General features: G+C 35.7%; 1 pseudogene; it reads right to left on the bottom strand.

Moving 5' to 3' along the window:
• Positions 1 to 18,478: 18,478 nt before the first annotated feature.
• On the bottom strand, positions 18,479 to 18,957 carry LOC149206671 (dirigent protein 21 pseudogene; annotated as a pseudogene).
• Positions 18,958 to 19,940: the final 983 nt, after the last annotated feature.

Here is a 19,940-nt window from a genome sequence, read left to right as displayed (position 1 = left end):
GGGGAATTTGATTAGATGGTAGTAGAAATTGTGGTGGAAGATAGGATGGTGAGTATTGTTGATATTGAGCATAGGCTCCATAAGGATTTTTCCATCCTTGATTCCAAGGTTATGACTGTGCCTGAGCCCAACGCTGCGAGGCTAGATTCCAATTATTTTGTGAAGACTGAGAAAATTATTGTGGTCTGAACCCTTGTGATTGATTTGGTTGGGGGTTTTTCCATGGTCTCTTGGCTATAAAGTAAAGAGGATCTACTTGTTCTGGAATCCCCTCATTGTTAAATACAGCCTTGAGACCTGGTAAAGAAGGACATTCCTTCATATCATGATTATCTGCACATATGACACAAGTTTCTATGGATTTTGAATCTAAGGGACACTCTCTTAGAGCATGTTTCTTTCGGCATTTAGGACAGAAGATAGATAATGCAACATTTTTAGAATTTTGCTTGTTTTGTATTTTAAGGGTGTCTATCTGCTCACTTAGGCTCCCTAAAATATCTGTCTTAAAGGTATCAAGCAAGTTTCCTAATTCTGCCCTGCTGACTGTCCCAACTGCGGATTTATTAATTCTTGACAAGAGAGGGTCTCTAGGACTTCTTCCAACTCGTGCTTTACCCCTTGAGATATGTACACATAGATCACAAATATCTGCAAATGGTAGTTGGGAAATATCTCCCTTCCCAATTAGGTTAAGGAGATCGATCCACTCATCTTTAATAGCTCTGAGTAAGAGGGATTTTAAGGTTTCTTCATCCAAATTATCCATTTTTTCTCTTTTAACATTGTAGACAAACCTTTCTACTAAATATTCAAGATTTTCATCTTCTTTTTGTGTCATTTTGACGACTTCATTGTAGAATTTCTAACTATAGATTAACCTGATTATGAAATATAACTAAAGAAAAATACTTAATCTAGTTCTACAATCAAACTTGCACAAGCTTAATAGATTTGAGCAAGATCAAGTGAAACACATATAGCAGAGAAGAAGAATCAATACACATGAAACACAGATTAATACTCTGGGGAAAGCCTTAACTAAAAACTCCACTATTTGTATTATCATACAAGGTGGAAATACATCAATATTACAAAAAGATTTAGCTCTCACAGCTAGCCAGCTCTAAGTACAATTCTCCTGGATGCTCACAGGAAAACAAGGCTTCTCACAAACCTTCTCCTCTGCCCTCCAAGCCTCCTATTTCCTTTCGTAGTTTCTCCTGGGTGATATAGCTATTACCAAGTATAACACTGATCTCACACACTGTAAAACTGCGCAATCCTCAAGGAACCTTATTCCTTCTGCATGGATGAGTTTCCTTTATAGGAAAACTCATGCAATTGATAGTACAATGTCCCTATCTTTAATCTCAACTCGGTCTTTCTCTAAATAGACATGCATGAGTTATTTATGAGAGAATCTTCAGTTATCTGGAGTACACTAGTTTGATGCATGCATGCAATAACTGACCAAACTCACAATTAGTTCCTCAAACTGTTTGGAACTAATTTAACTAGACTTAACTCAGTTAACTGAGCTAACTAATTACAACTCAAATACAACTCACTCTTATCTCCTTAATCAAGGGATAATATCCTTAATTTAAGGGATAAATGTTACATGACTTCACAAAGACTTCTAGCTTGAATTTCTCCAACTAGTTATCTCAAGATGAATTAATTAATTTTTTTTCAAGTAGCCGGTGAGACTAAATTCGAATTTTAATTCTTAATTTTAATTCAAGGACAAATTAAAATTGGAATATTCTGAATGCTATTTTTAGCATTTCTTGTTGCTATTCTCAACACTCCCTCTCAACAAGAAAGGAATTCAACTCGATCCCGATCTTGAACATTTGGAATGTTCTGCATTCAGCACTTCTCCCTAGTGTTGTTGCTCCAGCAACTCTAGAAAAAAAAACATCCAACCTGAATCAGAATGATGCCTCTATCATCAAAGTATTTGACTACTATTGCCTCTATCAACTGAAAACTATGCGCTTATGCTCACTCAGCCTTTTTGTACTGTTGTCAATCCTTCTCTGCGCTCTTCAGTATATGACTACTCTAGCCTCTGTCACTTTGATCTCTGACTGCATCAATCCCACTGATTACTCCCGCTACTATGTATTTTGGGCTCCCGTAGCAAGGTACGATCCATGAGATAAAACCTCTCAATGAACCCTGCCCAATTTTAGCTTTCTTGGGACTATCACTTCACATTTCCCCACCTCACACCTGGAGGTATGGCTACATGTGCTCCCTCTGCCCACTTGGCTCAAAATTTCCCCCTACTAGAGGTCTCTACATGAGTGGATGCCTCCACTCAGTCTCCTCTCAACATCTCCAATTGTGGCTCCTCCATAATTGTCTGAGACTTCTTCTGGGTCTGCATGTTGAGAGGTAATTTACTCTCCCTCTCAACCACCAAGTCTCCAACATTTGCCTTGCTCCTCAAGGCTTTGCATGCATCTTGAACCTGAAGTACATTCAGGTTCTTAACTTGTGAACCGATCTGTTTCACTTGTCCCATGGTGATGTGTCTAAGGAAAACCTTTCCCTTACTGAAGACAACATTGTAGCCTTTGTCCTCCAACATTGCAATTGATACCAAATTCTTCCTCAGTCCAAGCACATACTTCACATCTGTCAAGGTGATAAGAGCTCCATGCTCCCTCTGAAAAGCAACTGTGCCCACTCCTCAAACACTATACTTTCATCATCACCCATCTCTATGAGTATCTTGAGGTCTTTCTCCTCCAAGGTACTGAATAAATTTTTATCTCAGGTCATGTGGAATGAGGCTCCACTGTCAAGAAACCAACCACAACCCATCATCGAAGACACCATGCATGCGATGAGGGTGAAGTCCATCTCAAACTAAGAGGCTAATGCCTCACCTTTCGATCCATCCGAGGATCCATTCTTGGACTTCTTCGATGGGAAATTAGTCGCATAATAACCCATCTTGTGACAATTAAAGCATCTCAATTTAGATTTGTCACCCTTCTTCCTTTCATGAGAAGAATTCAATTTGGGATGAGAATCCTTCTCCTTCCCTTTCCTTTCCTTACTCGCTAAGGACAAATTTTCTTCATCCTCCTTGGATGAAGAACAACCTCGTGTGCTCCTCCTGATCTCCTCTTGCATGAGATCTGACCACAGTCATTCCCAATCTGAAAATTTCTCCCTTCCATTCACAGAGTCCTGGTTGTTATGCCAGCTCTTTGGAAGACTGAGGAGAGCAAGGCTCGCCATATCATCATTGGCAGTAGTTATTCCCACACTTCCAAGCTCATCTCTATAGGTGGTGAGCTTGTTCAGATATGTGGAAATAGTATCACTGTTCTCCATCTTGATTCTTTGAAGCTTGTCCATGAGTGCCAATTTCCTCTAGCCGCTACTGTTCTGGTAGAGGTCCTTCAATGTCTTCCACATTGAATATGGAGCGTCCTTCCCATGGAGACTCGAGACAATATGGTCTCGAACTCCCTCAAGGATGATCTGTCTTGCCCTCACCACACACTTCTTCCATTCAGCCAATTCTTGTGCATTAGTTGAACCTGGCTTTGGGATTTCTTGATCAATGAAATCCTTCAAGCTGTTGTCTTCTAATATAGCCTCCATGTGATCTTTCCATGCTATGTAATTCAAGCTGCCATCCAAGGCATACTCGAGTCTGAAGCCATAGAACACCATTGACCAGCCTAAAGTATGAGATGAATTTGATTTGTATCTGCAACCCTGAAATTTAAACTTCAAATTCTCTTCTCCGTATACTATTCACAACTATGATAAACTTTGCTCTGATACCATGTAGAAATTTTTACTGTAGATTACCCTGATTATGTAATATAACTAAAGAAAAATACTTAATCTACTTCTACAATCAAACTTGCGAAAGCTTAATAGATTTGAGCAAGATCAAGTGGAACACATATAACAGAGAAGAGGAATCAATACACATGAAACACAAAAGAATACTATGTGGAAAGCCTCAGCTAAAAACCCCGCTATCTGTATTATCATACAAGATGGAAATACATCAAGATTACACAAAGCTTTAGCTCTCACAGCTAGCCAGCTCTCAAGACGATCCTTCTGGATGCTCACAGGCAAACAAGGCTTCTCACAAACCTTCTCCTTTGCCCTCCAAGCCTCCTATTTCCTTGTGCAGTTTCTCCTGGGTGATCCAGTTGTTACCAAGTGTAACACTGATTTCACACCCTGTAAAATTGCGCAATCCTCAAGGAACTTTTTCCTTTTGCATGGATGAGTTTCCTTTATATGAAAACTCATGCAACTAATAATACAATGTCCCTATATTTAATCTCAACTGGTTCTTTCTCTGAATAGGCATGCATGAGTTATTTATGAGAGAATCTTCAGTTATCTGGAGTACACTAGTTTGATGCATGCATGCATTAACTGACTGAACTCACAATTAGTTCCTCAAACTGTTTGGAACTAATTTAACTAGACTTAACTCAGTTAACTGAGCTAACTAATTACAACTCAAATACAACTCACTCTTATCTCCTTAATCAAGGGATAATCTCCTTAATTTAAGGGATAATTGTTGCATGACTTCACAAAGATGAATTAATTAATTATTTTTAAAGAAGCTCATGAGACTAAATTTTAATTTTAATTCAAGGACAAATTAAAATTGGAATATTCTGAATGCTATTTTTAGCATTTCTTGTTGCTATTCTCAACATTCATCTTTAAGGTTACTAGGCATACAATAATCTTTATATTTACCTAAGAAAGCCTCTTTCATTTGTCCCCATGTTGTTATAGGATGTAATCCTAGACTCATGAACCATTTTAATGCTGAGTCTTTTAATGTAGTAGGGAACAATTTTAATTTTTGAGCATCATGCAGATAGTCATATGATCTGCATAATACTTCAAATTCGAAGAGAAATGTCTCTGGGTCTTCGTTTCTTTTTCCGTGGAAATTAGGAAGAATTGAGGGTGATATATTTTTCATTGTGAGGGTTGTATCTTCATCAAGAATAAGAAATCCAGAAGGATCTTGGTTTCCTCTGCCTCTACCCCCTCCTTTGTTCCTATCTCCACCTCTACCTCTACCCCTACCTCCTCCAATCCTATTTTCCTCGCCATGGACATTGTGTATCTCTCATTCCCCTTCTTCAACAATGATAGATTCCTCAGAACTAATATAGTGTTCTTCTAATATTTCTTGTTCATCTATCAATGGTTGTTCAAAATAAGTTTCCTGTTCCTCTTCTTCACTAGGAACTTTTAAATTTTCTCCCAAAATTTTTCACCAGTGGAGGATAGAAAATTACTCCTATAGTTGGGGATGTAGGATTTTCTTCAATTACAGCTTCAGTAGAGGAAGTGGGTGAAGTTCTAGATTGGATTTCTGATCTTGAGATTTCAGGAAGTCTTTGTTGACCTCTAAATGGAATTCGGGTTTGAGTAGGTGGTGTGGATTCTCGAAATCATGGTGAAGTGAGTGGATTTGTGGGAATTAAACTTCTTCCTCGCCCTACAAATCTACCTCTAGAGTCTCTATCCCTACGCATATCATGTTTTGAATTAACGATTTTTTCTTAACTTCTATTTGTACTTCCCCAGCAATGGCGCCAAAATGTTTGGCCAATTTAATGTCTTTAAATTGTCAATCATAAATTATCAACCAGGGCAGGTATACTGATGAAGTACAGGTGCACTATATGTGCTAGAAGTTATTTCTTATGTCGTTATGTTCTTGTTAGGATCTAAACTTAAGATTAGTATGGAGATGGTGTCATTAATTATATTAGTGTCTTAATCCCTAAAGTTAACGGCTAATTTATTAGGAATTATTCCCTATTGAATCAGTTTATGGATGATATGAGAGTGATTCTAGAATTTACTTATGTTAGAATGTTTTGGATTTTTGTCTTGAATTTTTATGCTGCAGCCAAATCTAATTTCAAAGTGCAAGAGAAATCTATTCTATCAAACTATAAAGGAATACTATCTAAATTCAATTGCTAAGGAGAAGACTGTCATTCTTTTACTTATTCAATTTCATCCAGACAAGACATTCTGAACATCAGCTACGCTATGAAGTAAAAACAGTTGGACTACACTAGATAAAAAGAAAATGAAATAGCCACACTGTACTAGATAAAAAGAAAATCAAATAGCAAAGTTAAACTAGGTATAAAGCAAAGGAAATTTCTTATGCATATAACGATTCACTGGTGAACTCATCATACTGCATTTCTTCACACAAAACAGAGTATTCAAGTAATGAAAGAAATCTAATTGCAATCGGTTAAAGACCTGTTACTGGTCGTAGGGGCCCTCCATGAATCAGTCAACAATCTCCAATCAACGCAGCATATACAAACATAAAACCAAGTCTATTACTTGCAAAACGAAACTTAACAAACTGTTCTAAAAAATTACATCATCCGGCGTGCACCCAAAACACAGTGCGGCCATAATTTTTATAATAAGTCTTCGGCATAATAGTATGAGCATTTCTAGCCTAAATATCTTTATTTCAATCAAACTATATCACTAAAAAATTGATTTTCTATTCAGAAAGCAAATCAATAAGATTTCATTGAAACTCAAATTTTGTCCTGGCAACAATCTTGTAGTTGACTTTGGGGGTTGACCATGATATCCTGCGACCATCTTGATGAATTGGTTTGAGGGAATAGGAAGGAATCCATGAGGGGACCATTCCTTATCCATCTGTATCTTTCTTCGTTGAGCTAGAGCTTCTGAACCTTGTGAACAATGGAGGTAGTTGCAAAAATCTGGATTAGTTGCAGAAATAGACCAATTCCGTAGCCGAATGCATTCCTTAACAAAACAATAGGTTATATAAACAAACATGAAGAACAAGACATGTAATTTCTTACCTTTAACAAAACCTTGTGTCTATTGCATTATTTAGGTGATAAGTATAGGAAAAAGGGAGGAAATATAGGCAAAAAGGGATGTCAAGGTAAGACAATCTTTGGACTCTACAACATCATTAAGAGTTGAAGTAGGTTGATCAAGAAGACTAAGGAACAAGGAATCATGAGAGATAAATGGTAGAGGTTGAAGGGTATCCCTTGAGGAGATCATACTTTTGAGTAAGTCAGATTCAAGGTTAGAGTTATGAGCATTAATATCATCTCGAAAATTCAAGGAATTAGACTTCAACTTAGGCTTCATGAACAACTCCAATATTTTCTCTATCGGATCTAAATCATGGGGGGTAGGTGGAGGTGGAGAAGACAGATCAACAATTTTATTTACATATTTCCCAACTTCAACATCATCACAAGGGGGCACCCAAATTGGTTCAGAAAAAGTAGGAGGACAATGAACAAAAGGAATAGTAGGTTCCTCCTCATAGATTTGGGGTGTTTCATGATCAATGTAAGTTGGAAGAGTATAATAATCTAGGGGTTAAGATCCAAAAGATTTTACAGAGAGAAGAATTAGGCCATTAATTTATTTTTTATGATAATGTTATAGTCAAAATATTCTTTAAGAAACTCACGACAAAGGTGAAGAAACTAATTAAGGAAACCCTCTATTGATTCACCCTCCTTCATTCTAAGTTGATCAATTCTATCACATACATCTTGATAATCATACTTGTCAAAGGATTCACGAAGCTCCTTAACAATTTTCTCAAATGAATGGATAGAAGTAGTTGGTAATGTATGACACCATTTCTTGACTCAACCTTCAAATGTGAGGGTGAATAGTCTGGCCATGACATCCTTACAATGTATTCCATTGGAAAGGAAAAAATGAGAAAATTAAAACACATGTTCAAGTATAGTTAGTCCACCCTCACCATCAAACTTAAATTGAGACAAGTTATGAAAAATTTATGTGGGGATGGTAAGATCAAGCTCCTTGGAAAAACATCCTGGGATTATGATTTTGGAAAGATTCATTTAAGATAAGATATTCAAAATAGACTTAATGGGAACTACTTGTCATATGGTCGTCCTTATAGCACCAAATGTTGATGGTGCTAGATATCACCAACATACAAGGGGTCTCCCCCATGTCAAGTCCCAGTTAGACCTCTCACTATTTGGAGTAGGAGCCCCATATGGAGTATCAACTTGGTCACCATAACTCTAAGGCTTGCCTTGGCTCCAATGTATAACATAATCTATTACACACATAACCTTTGAAATCAGCAATAAATTTGACACTCTGAAACACCGATTGAAATCTATAAAAGGAGGTCTTCATGAGAAGAGAGACAAGAGTGAGTCTCTAGAAGGAAAGTAATAATAATATCCTAAGAGAGGCACATGAGAGAAAGGAAAGATTCGTTACTAATATAGTGAAGGCGTTCACATAGACGCAATGATCATTAAATCAAATACAACACATATTCAACAAGATAAGCTCCAAAGCTAATGAAGTAGTTCAATTTATTTAGTACATATGAAAATAACATATACCGCAAAGATCCAAAGAATAGTCTTAGAATATTCATGATCCATACATGAAAATGTGTTGCCTCAATGAACTTTAATTATTAGGTGAAATATCCAAGTCCATAGTTACAATGGTGAGCCACTAGCTCCAGTAGCGAAACATTAAGTCACTTCTTTATTCTCTAAATAATAGTCTTCTCCACTATCCCATGTTAGAGAAGCCAAGGCTAGTTCTCCAAAGCCTAAGCCTCCAAAATAATTTTGTTTGAGTTATGAGGATTTATTTATAACAAAGGGAATGGCCTTTCATATCCCTTATGATTGTTGAGCTACCCTCATGACTCTTGGACTCGTAAATTACCTTTGAACTTATATAAGACTCTTTTTTCCACATGTGACTTTACATATTCCACATATCACTTTTCATATTCCACATGTGACTCTTGGACTTCCACATCTTTACATTTTGTCATTTTCCTTTTGATAATACATAATTACATTCCAAATCATGTAGCAAGACACATTGATACCATTGGACTATGTGATGACACTTGTACATGCCATGACTTGGCATTGATGACATGGAACTTCATGATGATTTGGAAATGTCAAGTTGATATGCTTGTTGTTTTGTATTCCATATTCATAAAATATTTTCTTTGTTCTTCATCTTCACCCTCCAAAGGGTCTTGGATCAATGTTGGACCCTTTGATTCATCATGAAATTTCATCAATCTATCATGGTCCAGGATCTCTTCAAGTCTTCATGTTGGTTCTTCTTTGTGCTTCTTCTCTACAAGTGCTTCTTCTCTGCAAGATCACTCATGAAAAGGAAAATTAGTCTTGAAATCATCTATTCTATTCCTATTGTGCTCATTGAAGAAGTTTCTTGTGATGGGCCTGTGTAAGGACTAAAAATGAAATTCTTGTTGAGCATGGTGCAATTGGTATTAGTAGTGGCTGAGGAAGGAATCACTTCTCACTAGAACTGGGCCATGCGCTATTGGGATGGAATTTTCAAGGTCCATCGTAGTGGGAAACTGCAAGGGAGAACATAATGAGCTTACTAAATAAAATTGTGCCATGTGTTAAGCTCAAGGGAGTAGGAGATAGTGATAGAATAGTTGAGCTTGACAATGAGCAAGGGATTCCCCCAATACTTGCTATAACTACGCCATGCACTGAGGTGTAAATACAAGACAAGTCTTGGTGTAGTGAGGAAGTTTAATGAGCAAGGGTTGAGGGTTTGCTGACTAAAATTGTGCCATGCACTATTACTGAGAGGTAAGCTTAAGGGAGAGCATAATTTTATTTAGCAATGGCTGGTTTTTTAGTAAAAAAAATTAACTCAGTGCCCTATGTTAGGGTAGTTTACTTCAAAAGTGACTAAGTGTCCACTTGAAATGTGCCCCATGTCAAGGGAGGAAGGAAGAGCAAATATTGGGTGCAGTGAGGGGTTGTAGTCAATAATGAAGGAAGGAATAGGCACTATAACTACGAAATACACTATAATTGAGAGGTAGGCTTCTATATTAGCATATTTTTCTTTAATAGTTGTTGATTGTTCACTAAAAATGCGCCTTGCGCTCAGGAAGTCTCACTAGAAGAGGAAATTTCATGGTTCACAAAGGCAAGCAAGAGAAGGCTCGGTCACTTTTCCTTGAAGGTGTTCACTACACTATGAGGGGGGAAAGGCCTTGTGGCATAGTTTACTTTTGCAGAGGGCCACTAGAAAATCTTCATGCACTATAAAAGGAAATATTGCTCAAATCTCAGTGTAGTGAGTCAGTACAAGCAAAAAGGGTTAGGTGATTATTCTTTGAAGGAGTTGACCTTGAAGAGGACTCAATGCACAAGTATAGGAGGTATATATTTCATCAATAAGGCTCATAAATAGGCTTTTATCATCACCTGGTGATAGGGTTCATGCATTCACAACAGACACTGGGCAGGAGGACCAAGAAGAGCTCCAAAATGGCTAAGTGTGGGACCAATAGAGTAAGAAAGGGAAAAGCATCCGAACAAGACTCAAACATGGATCAAACACATGAATGCCATTAATACAAGCTAGGGTGATACATAGGACTCATGAACAATAATCAAACCTTGAGATGACAACAAAGCGACACATATTTCTAAGTGCGACAGTTGAAATGCCACATTGCGACACTTAGAATACAGGTTGCGACACAAGGGTCGATTGTGATAAGATGTAGGAATGTCTCTAACGCATATTCTTATGATATATAGGACCATCTAATGTAGAAGATTGTACTAGATATACTTCTAGTGATGCGCAAATTTGTGACACATACAAGAGTGAAAATGGTTAAGAGTGACACATGCAACACTAAGAAAACATGAAAAGGAAACTCACAAAAGCCAAAGAAATTGAGAGCAACACATGAAAGAGTGAAGATAACATGAAAAAAACACTTTTTAAAGTGAAATAAAGAAAAAATTATAGTTTTAAAAGTGAAAGAGACACTTGTAAAAGCAAAGGTGCGCAAAAGAAACAGTTGGGAAAACCCACTGAAATTGAAATACAATTGAAACCAAAGTGAGAGGGATATTTTCAATGAAGATTGCACACTGACTACCAACATATGTTTTGTGGTGCACTATCCTTATGGGTTGCATAGTCACTATCAATAGTGATTGCATAATCCTTACTTCCAAGAGACGCATAATGTCTATCTAATCTTGCATAGAAAGAAGTGTGTTTTTGAATTCATCAAAGGATGAACATGTGTAAGCAAATGAATTTGAAACTTAGAACCTGAGAACAAGACTTGAACACTTTGAAAAAACTCAATAGATCATGAAGTGACCGTAGAGCGATAGATCGTAATAACCTTAGTAGGCTCCAAAGTTCAAGTGTAGGAAAAAATTTGGAGGGTGTTGATCGTAGCATCAACATAAAAATATATTTATAATGTAAAAGTTTTGACACCAAACATAACCACTTGAGACGTTAAACAAAATTTAGAAGGCTCTAGACCAAAGTTATCCAAAGCAAGACATGCCCCTAAAATGGTCCCTACAAGTCAATAACTCCAATTCGATCCCTACTCCCCATCCCCATCCCACAGTTAAGTACCAAAATAGATGAAAAATTATACGATCATCCATTCTAGGTCTTTTTTCTTCATCTCCATCCATACTAATATAGCTCTCTCAATTTAAAGAGCACCTAGAAGCTTGCATCGAAGATGTATGAGCTTTATTAGGTATTGAAAATGATCATCCAAGTCACCTATAATGTGTTCTATTTACCCACTTCAAGATCAAACTTATTTTTCATGTTCATTGCTTGAAGCCGCCGATGGGGAAAAATAGCCAAGTTCAAATGACTCTACCAAAATTTGACAAGCAATGTTCCTTTTGGTTATAGTAAAAGTCCATACTAAATAAATTTAGCATCAACCACACCAACACGTTACATATGCAGTGTTCAAATGGTGGAAGTGTATGAAACTAGAAGATGCCATATGGGAACTAGTTGAGATTTTGTAGCAATTTCCCTATTTCTAGCCCTAAGTATTTTTTTTTAAAGGGGGAGATGTATTAGGGCCCCACAGTAAACCCTACAGTTACTAGTATATAAGTTGTTAATTTATGTAATGGTAGAGAAATTTTGAGGTGTCAAATGGGTCTCATAAGAAATATAGTAAAATATGAGTTACAAATTTTCGAAAAGAGAGAAAAACTATTTTTTTAATCATATTTCCAACTTATCTCCTTATGGGTTTACTCAATTTCAAGCATAGGAATGTGTTGGATGTGGAATTAAATTGTGCATCCAATAAAAACCCACACAATTTACTTTTAATGAAAATAAAGACCTTTTTCTTTTTTATAATATATTTCAAGTTTATATCATTCTAATTCTATTAAATACATAGAAAATTATCTTTCTTATCATTAAAGTATGTAGTGTGCATACTTATTGGATGCGAAATTTTATTTTCATTGAAATAGTTCTTACACTTAAAATTTGAGCAAACCGATAAGGAGATATGTCTAAAAATATGATTTAAAAACTTAGACTTTTTTATTTCCCTCCAATTTTTTTTACCCTTATCATTGGCATCATCATCTTAAATCTTGTGGGTTCCTTCAAAGTTGATGTTGATATATTTCTTTTGTTTTTTGTTTTTAGGCCCACTTTTGCCTCAAAATTTATTTAATGATTGGAAGTACTCATTAGATTATTTCATTTAAGTAGTTCGACTATATGCTCAATAATGTCATGTAGCCTCATTAAAGAAGGCCCACAAATTAGTTGGTGTGTGTGCTAATAATGTTATGTAAACTCATTAAAGAAGTCTCGTTAAGTACTTATGATATGTACTCAATAACAATGTAACTTCACTAAATAAGGTCCAAGAAATATTTTATATTTTATTATTTAATATGATCCATTCATTAATATTAAGGACACTGGTGGTTATGGTTAAGATTTGTTATAAGCTACTTATAAGGTTAAACAACAATGCAAGGTGTGTCCAATGTTTTAGATCGTATTGGAGCTATGTTCATTTGGATGTTGTAATTTTCAAAACTTTGTATTAATCATAAAAACATAGATACATGGATAAACTGATGTGAGCAAAGGAAATTCCAATAGAAGAACTCCACCTCTTTTGCATACACCCAATAAAAACTAGCTACTGACATACCAAGATTTGTTTAAACATTGCCCAGTTGGGCTTAGAAGCTTCCCACCAGATAAACATAGAAAACCCAAGAGACATTACGTTCTCAAATCAACATACGAGCGACCAAAGGCTTATGTCAAAACCAACATATTAAGTGACACAATGTATTTTGGAGCCATAAAAAAACAAAAACATTATGAAACTGAAAAAAACATTACTAACACCAAACACTGGGCTGCGACACCATACGTCATTGTAATCCCTTTGGGGAAATTCCCATACTGGGCCAAACTAGAGCAAGAGAATTGCCACCTCAGAAGTCAACCAACACCAACCAACTGTAGCCATTCAACACTAGTCCTCTTTGGATGTGGAAACAATAGTTGGAGCACTAGTGCTAGAACCAGGCAACTCACCATGGTCACCACCTTCCAATTTGCAGGGTACATGTATTTCAACATGTCTTAGGTGGGCATCAATTATGTCCACACTAAAGTGCAGGCTTATTAACATTCTCTTGACATCCTTCAGGGATGCAAAGTGGTTGTATTTCTCAACTTTTTTTCTCTAAGAACTAAGCTTAATAGTGTCTTCATTTTACAATGAAGGGCCACTAAATTTAGGAATTGGTTGTTTCTGCCTCTAGTATGTCTTGAATCTAGAACACATATACCAAAATCTTCAAGTAATTTTGAATCAGATAGTGAGTTCCTTTCTTCTCCCACATTCACATCTAATTCTCTTATTTCTTGACGCACGTTAGGAGGGACAATGTTGAAATAGGATGCCATCGATTCATGACAAAATAATCTTGTGTCCTGTTAACTTGGCAATCCCTTCTAAGTTTAAAATGATCCCTCTAGTCTAATGAGTGGATCTAGGAACAACCGTGACAAAAGAAGCAAACTTCCCTAACCTAAATCATAATGACAAATGAGAAAGGGAGATGGCCTACCTCTCTCCTATGTGCTCGACATTTGATGATGATCCCAATCCCTTAGCTCCCAAGATCATTCCTTGCTATTCCTTACATCTGAATACTTGCAAGAGAGATTAAAAGACAACAAAAAGAGAGATCATAGCATATGCATTCCAATTTAAGTTATACAACAGATCAAGGAGTATTGTACTAAGAAAACTATCATAGACGAGCTTATGGGAAGTAAAATATGCTTTGTATTAATGATTAAATCAAAAAGGGAAGCATAGAACCAGTTCCTTGATGATGAAGGCCTCCTTTCAGATGCGTCCAAGTTGAAGCCAAACTTAACAAGATCTTCTTTCCTCTCTCACCAAAATGGAAACATCTAAGCACAATTAAGCAGAAGAATGGCAACTAGCAATGACCAACCCATTAAGGAAATTGAAGAACAGATTCATAACGAGGGAGAGGGAGTTAGAGATCCACCAAAGGGGGAAGAAGTTTCTTATCCCAAAGGTAAGATCCCTAAAGATAGGATCAACGGCTCTAAATGGGAGTACTCGACCATATATTCATTCAACAACTACGATCTCGTCATTTTTGAGGCTTCTAGTAAGAGAAGCTTCTGCTCCATTTTTGGAGAAACTGCTTGAAGATGATCAACGCAAATTTTCCTATCAAAAGTCATGCTGCCAGCGTTAGTCACTAGTTAGACAAAAGGTTACCAGTAGAGGTTTGCCTGCTAAAAGTAGTGTTGGTATTGCAAATTAGGGTTTTTCACAAGTTTTTCCATAATTTATTCAAGGCATTAGTTCTCCATCTCTTCAGGGATGTATTGAGCATATAATTCATGGTGAATGAGTTTACACAGCTTTTGTCGCTTTGCGACATTTGTGACGAAAATGACATAAAGGATGACACTTCACGTATAGAGTTGAGAATGTGACAAAATAATGTGTAACACGCCCCTATGACCAGGACGAGAAACACTTCCACCACTCCTGCTTCTTTGATGTTTCCTTGGAGGCATATCAGAGTCATTAAGAGGTTGACTGAAATATTTATAGGGATTACCCCTACCTACAAAAGGATATACATACCAAAATATATCTTTTTCAACTAGGTTAAGAAACTAGCACACCAGGTCGTCACAATAACCTGAAATGAAATGACTATACTTGGAACGTACACCACTTGTATAAACGGGGGTGACAAAAACTCCTCAAAAAGCTTTAAATCCTCCAAAATTTGATCAGTGTAACATCCATTCCCAACAGCATGTAAGAAACAAACCCAAAACCAAAGGTATATAACACAACTCCTTAACCCAAGCTCAACACCATGGAAGTTCAGCGTGACCTTCTATAAAATACCAATGACAATAACCACCAATGACACAACATAGATAAATCTGACTACATAACCACCCACGATGCAACATAGATAGAGCCTACTAACAAAATCCTAGGCCCAAGACCAGGCATAAAGAAGTCTCTCAATTCAAGAATTATAAATAATCCAAGGTTGAGAAAGACACTCCCAAGACAACGAATAAACTAAGAGTAAATTAAAAACAACAAGCTCACTGAGACATAAAGCTAGAACAGAGGACCAAAACTTACATTCCCAATTAACCAGTCCACAAGGAAGAGCTTTCCACCACATTAACCAACAAAAATCCTGTGCCCATAACACCACCTTCACATATGATGAGGGGGATGATCTCCATTTCTTCCTCTCCCTCAAGAAAAACCTTTGGAAGAAGCACACTAAGAGAGCCCCCATGAACCAGTACTCAAAAGATATGCTACATGAAGCCGAGAAATAAACCTCAGCTCTCGCAATCTCCTTCTCGCTACATGCCATCACTCAAAACTCTCTCCAAATATTTAACAACATTCTCATGCATGTGAGGGAGACGTCATGTACTCCCACATTAAATGGAAGCATTAATAGCCAAGGGCAGTGAACACAAGAACCAAAGCCTTGTCTTATCTTCATTAACACCCCCATCGGGGGTAGATGTGATTTCTTTGATACTATTGTTTTTGCAAATTAATAATCTTGCATGTTAATGCAAATGTGGTGCTTAGTTTTATTTAAATGTTTAACAAGGATAGAAATCTAAATACCTATATAGTTAATATTTCCATAATTTTCTTTAATTCTAACTTAAAGATGCTAGACAACCTCACCTATATAAGATTTGTCATATGAACATAAAAAAATTCATATAAATACCCCAATGCTACATGAGTTCAATAGAATATTAAACTGTGTAAATCTTTTTTCATTTTTTTTTTCGAATAATGATCTTGAGCTTAAAAGTTTCCATAATAATATTTCTTTCTTATAAATGATTCTTTATCTTATAAGAATACTTAAAAATCATTGTCATGGTAATCTCAACTACATGATTCTCTACAACCGTTTTAAAAGGTCTTTTAGATTATTATTATTTATAACTATACTCTTTAAAAACATTAAATTTTCTTAAGTCCATATGTTCCATATGAGTTATTTTTTATGCTTTTGTTTATAAAATACTATGAATACCTTTTTAGGTATTTTTTTAAGTCCATATCTTTCATATGAATTCTTCTTGGGCTTTTAAAATGTTTTCAAAATATTAAAAGCATTTTTTAAAACATTAAAGATATGAAGTTTGTCTTAAGTTCATATGTTTTATATAAATTTCTCTTGGCATTTTAGTTTTTTAAATGTTAAGAATATATTTTTTTAAATATTAAAGACATACTTTTTTAAAGTCCATATCTTTTATATAAGTCCATATTTTTAGTTATTCTTAGGGTTCTAATTTTTAAAATGTTAATGAATACTCATTTTTATGCAAGATGGTCATGGCACACAATGTCACAAATTTTATTTATTATTAATAATCTTTTTAATCACATAGATCCTAAACAAGAGAGCTTTTAGTTAGTAAAATGAAGAATGGAATACTCCCATTTTATTTGATTTTAACAATGAATTTTATGTGATTATTTATTTTTAAGATAATATAATGTCAAATAAATTTCAAAATACAATTTTGGTTGTTGAGAACAAAATAATATTTTTTTGGAAAAATTTAGATGTTAAATTTCACAAATGAATTAATTTTTCATTTTTTTCTTAAAATAAAATTTGTCAATTTCATTTTTTCTAAAAATATTTAGTACTTATTTATACCCTAAACATATTTAGAATAAGAAAGAAACATGGAATCTACTTATATATTTATATATAAAGTTAATTGTTAAATAAAAATCAATTTTTAAATTTACTTTAAAATTCAAAGACTTAAATGCTTTTAAAAGGAATAAAAGCATTCCAAATAAAATTTGATTATCAAAATTTTCATCAATTTAACAAAACTTAACTACTAACCAAATTTCTTTCCTATTAAATTTGAATATAAAAATAAATATTTTAAAATTCAAAGACTTAAATGCTTTTAAAATGAATAAAAACATTCCAAATAAAATTTGATTATCAAAATTTTCATCAATTTAACAAAACTTAACTACTAACCAAATTTCTTTCCTATTAAATATTTTGATTTATTAATTTGATACATTTATATATCTATTTTTGAAAACTATAACCATTATTAATCCTAAATATTTTTCGTTATTCATACTCCCATCATTGATTACCTTTTAAGCTTCACCAACTGGAATATAAAAGACCACAACAGTAGCTTACCGAAATTCATTAGATGCTAGACTTCACGTAGGGCACAAAAAAAACACTAAAGAATATAAAGAAATCAAATCAAATAAAAAATAAACCTATTCATAATCCTATTGATTACCTATAAAGAAATCAAATCAAATAAAAAATAAACCTATTCATAATCCTATTGATTGCCTCTAAAGAAATCAAATCAAATAAAAAATAAACCTATTCTTAATTCTATTGATTGCCTATAAAGAAATCAAATCAAATAAAAAATAAACCTATTCATAATCCTATTGATTGCCTCTAAAGCTGGTTCAATTATGTGGGTGCTCCCAAAGAAAAAAAACGAAAACGACAACTCAACAATATAAAGAAAGGATGACATGAAAAAATTCTATAATAAAATAAAATTATTATATTCAGCTCCTGACTGCTTTATTTTGCAGATTTGGAACGGTGACGGCAGCTCCATCAAAATGGAGAATCGAGAATGGGGTCCACCCTGTTTTAGCGCCTGATGTTATTTATTTAGCACGTGATTGATATTTCAACGTACATGTTGGTGGACAACGGCAACAAATAAATCCTAAGCTATTGGGTCATGAATGCGGTTTAAGAGTAAGAGTACTATGATGGGACCTCAAGTCGGCCAGCAATGGCCTAACAACTTCACCATACATGCATGGGCATGTAACGGGATGGCAGCCCTCCGGTCGGGAAATGACTCAGCCTCCACCGGAAAATACTGACGCGATGGCTGGATATTTCAGCAATGTCGAGGAACGGACGGGCCCATTTATTTTCCGGAAATTGTACAGCTCCGGAGATTTCTTCGTAGATACGCCTTCAATGCTATCTCCGTGCCCAAAAATTCAAATGCTTCTTCTGCGCCAAGAATTTCACAACATGCGGGTGGGTGCCCAAAAATTCAAATGCTTCTTTGTTGCCCGTAGATACCCTGCGCTCTGCCCATCATTTTGGAGGTCGCCTCCGGCCCTTCTGTAAGCCAGTCATCCATAACCCTTACTAGCCCAAACTGAGTAAAGTAAGAGTGTGTCGTGGGAGCTGAGGCCACCTGCACGGCCGTCACATTTTTGCCAACAAGTAAATCGTGGAAATAGAAATGGAGTTGGCTTATATTCTCCTTCCCTAATTTAAACTCTGCCTCCGCCCCCGTCTCCGCTATGTGCAGGTAAGCCAACAGCAATACAACGGCCATTGTAACTTTTGCTACTGCATAGCCCTTGCTCGCCATCACAAAAGAATATTTCAATGCAGAGGAGCAGACAAGAAATGTATCGTGATGAAAGTTGAGTTCCACTTTTATAATGCAGATGGCCTTGAGGTGCACGCCTACTTTGTGTTGAATGTTTTCTTATTATTTTCGTTTTTGGTCACGCCTACCTTTTAACATTTTTCTTGTGGGTATTGGAATTTCTTAGTGTAAGGCCACATCTTCTGTTACAGAATTCCTCTTCGAATTTGGTCCAGTAATGGCATTATTCTGTCACAGAATCTTTAGTCCTTTTTCCAGTGACGAAATATCGGTCATGGCCATTGTATCTAGACATGTAGAATTCTCTAGTCGTTCCACTCGAAACCTCCAGTGACACGGCTTCCATGGTTGTTGCATAGCAACCCTTTAATTAATTACAGATATGTAGCGGGCCATTTAAGCTATATGGTGGTTTCAGAGTACATGAACTATTTTACCTTATTGACCGCAATTGTTTTTGAGGATCCTAAGGTGGTGAGTGGGGATCAAAGACCCAACTATACTTGCCATTTGTGGAATATGATAAGCTGATCAGTTGGCAGTTCTACGTCATTGACCGAACTACCTTGCTTGTCAGCGTGGAAGATGTTCAGGTGCCGAGTGGGAACCAGAGACAACATTTCCTACCTTTCTTATTACGGAAAATGTTAATTGGTGAGTAAGAAATTCAACGTCATTGACCGAACTATTTTACCCTTTGTGAGCGTGGATGATGTTAAAGGTGGTGAGTGGGCAACTATGACCTGACCTCACCTACCTTTGTGAGTAGGAGAGATAGAAAGGTGGGAAGTGGACATTCTAATTTAAATTGAATTTGAACGCTTATGCTTGCTTTGAAAATTTTCAACGTATATAATTGCTTTTGGTCTTTCTTTTTCTTTTTTATTTAAATTGAATTTGAACGCTTATGCTTCTTTTGAAAATTTTCAACGTATATAATTGATTGGGGTCTTTCTTTTTCT

The sequence above is a fragment of the Pinus tabuliformis genome, chromosome 1_2 (genome assembly GCF_031772625.1).
Source record: "Pinus tabuliformis cultivar Carrire ecotype Pingquan chromosome 1_2, CPIR1, whole genome shotgun sequence".
NCBI lineage: Eukaryota > Viridiplantae > Streptophyta > Pinopsida > Pinales > Pinaceae > Pinus > Pinus tabuliformis.
This window is presented reverse-complemented; position numbering and strand designations above follow the sequence as displayed.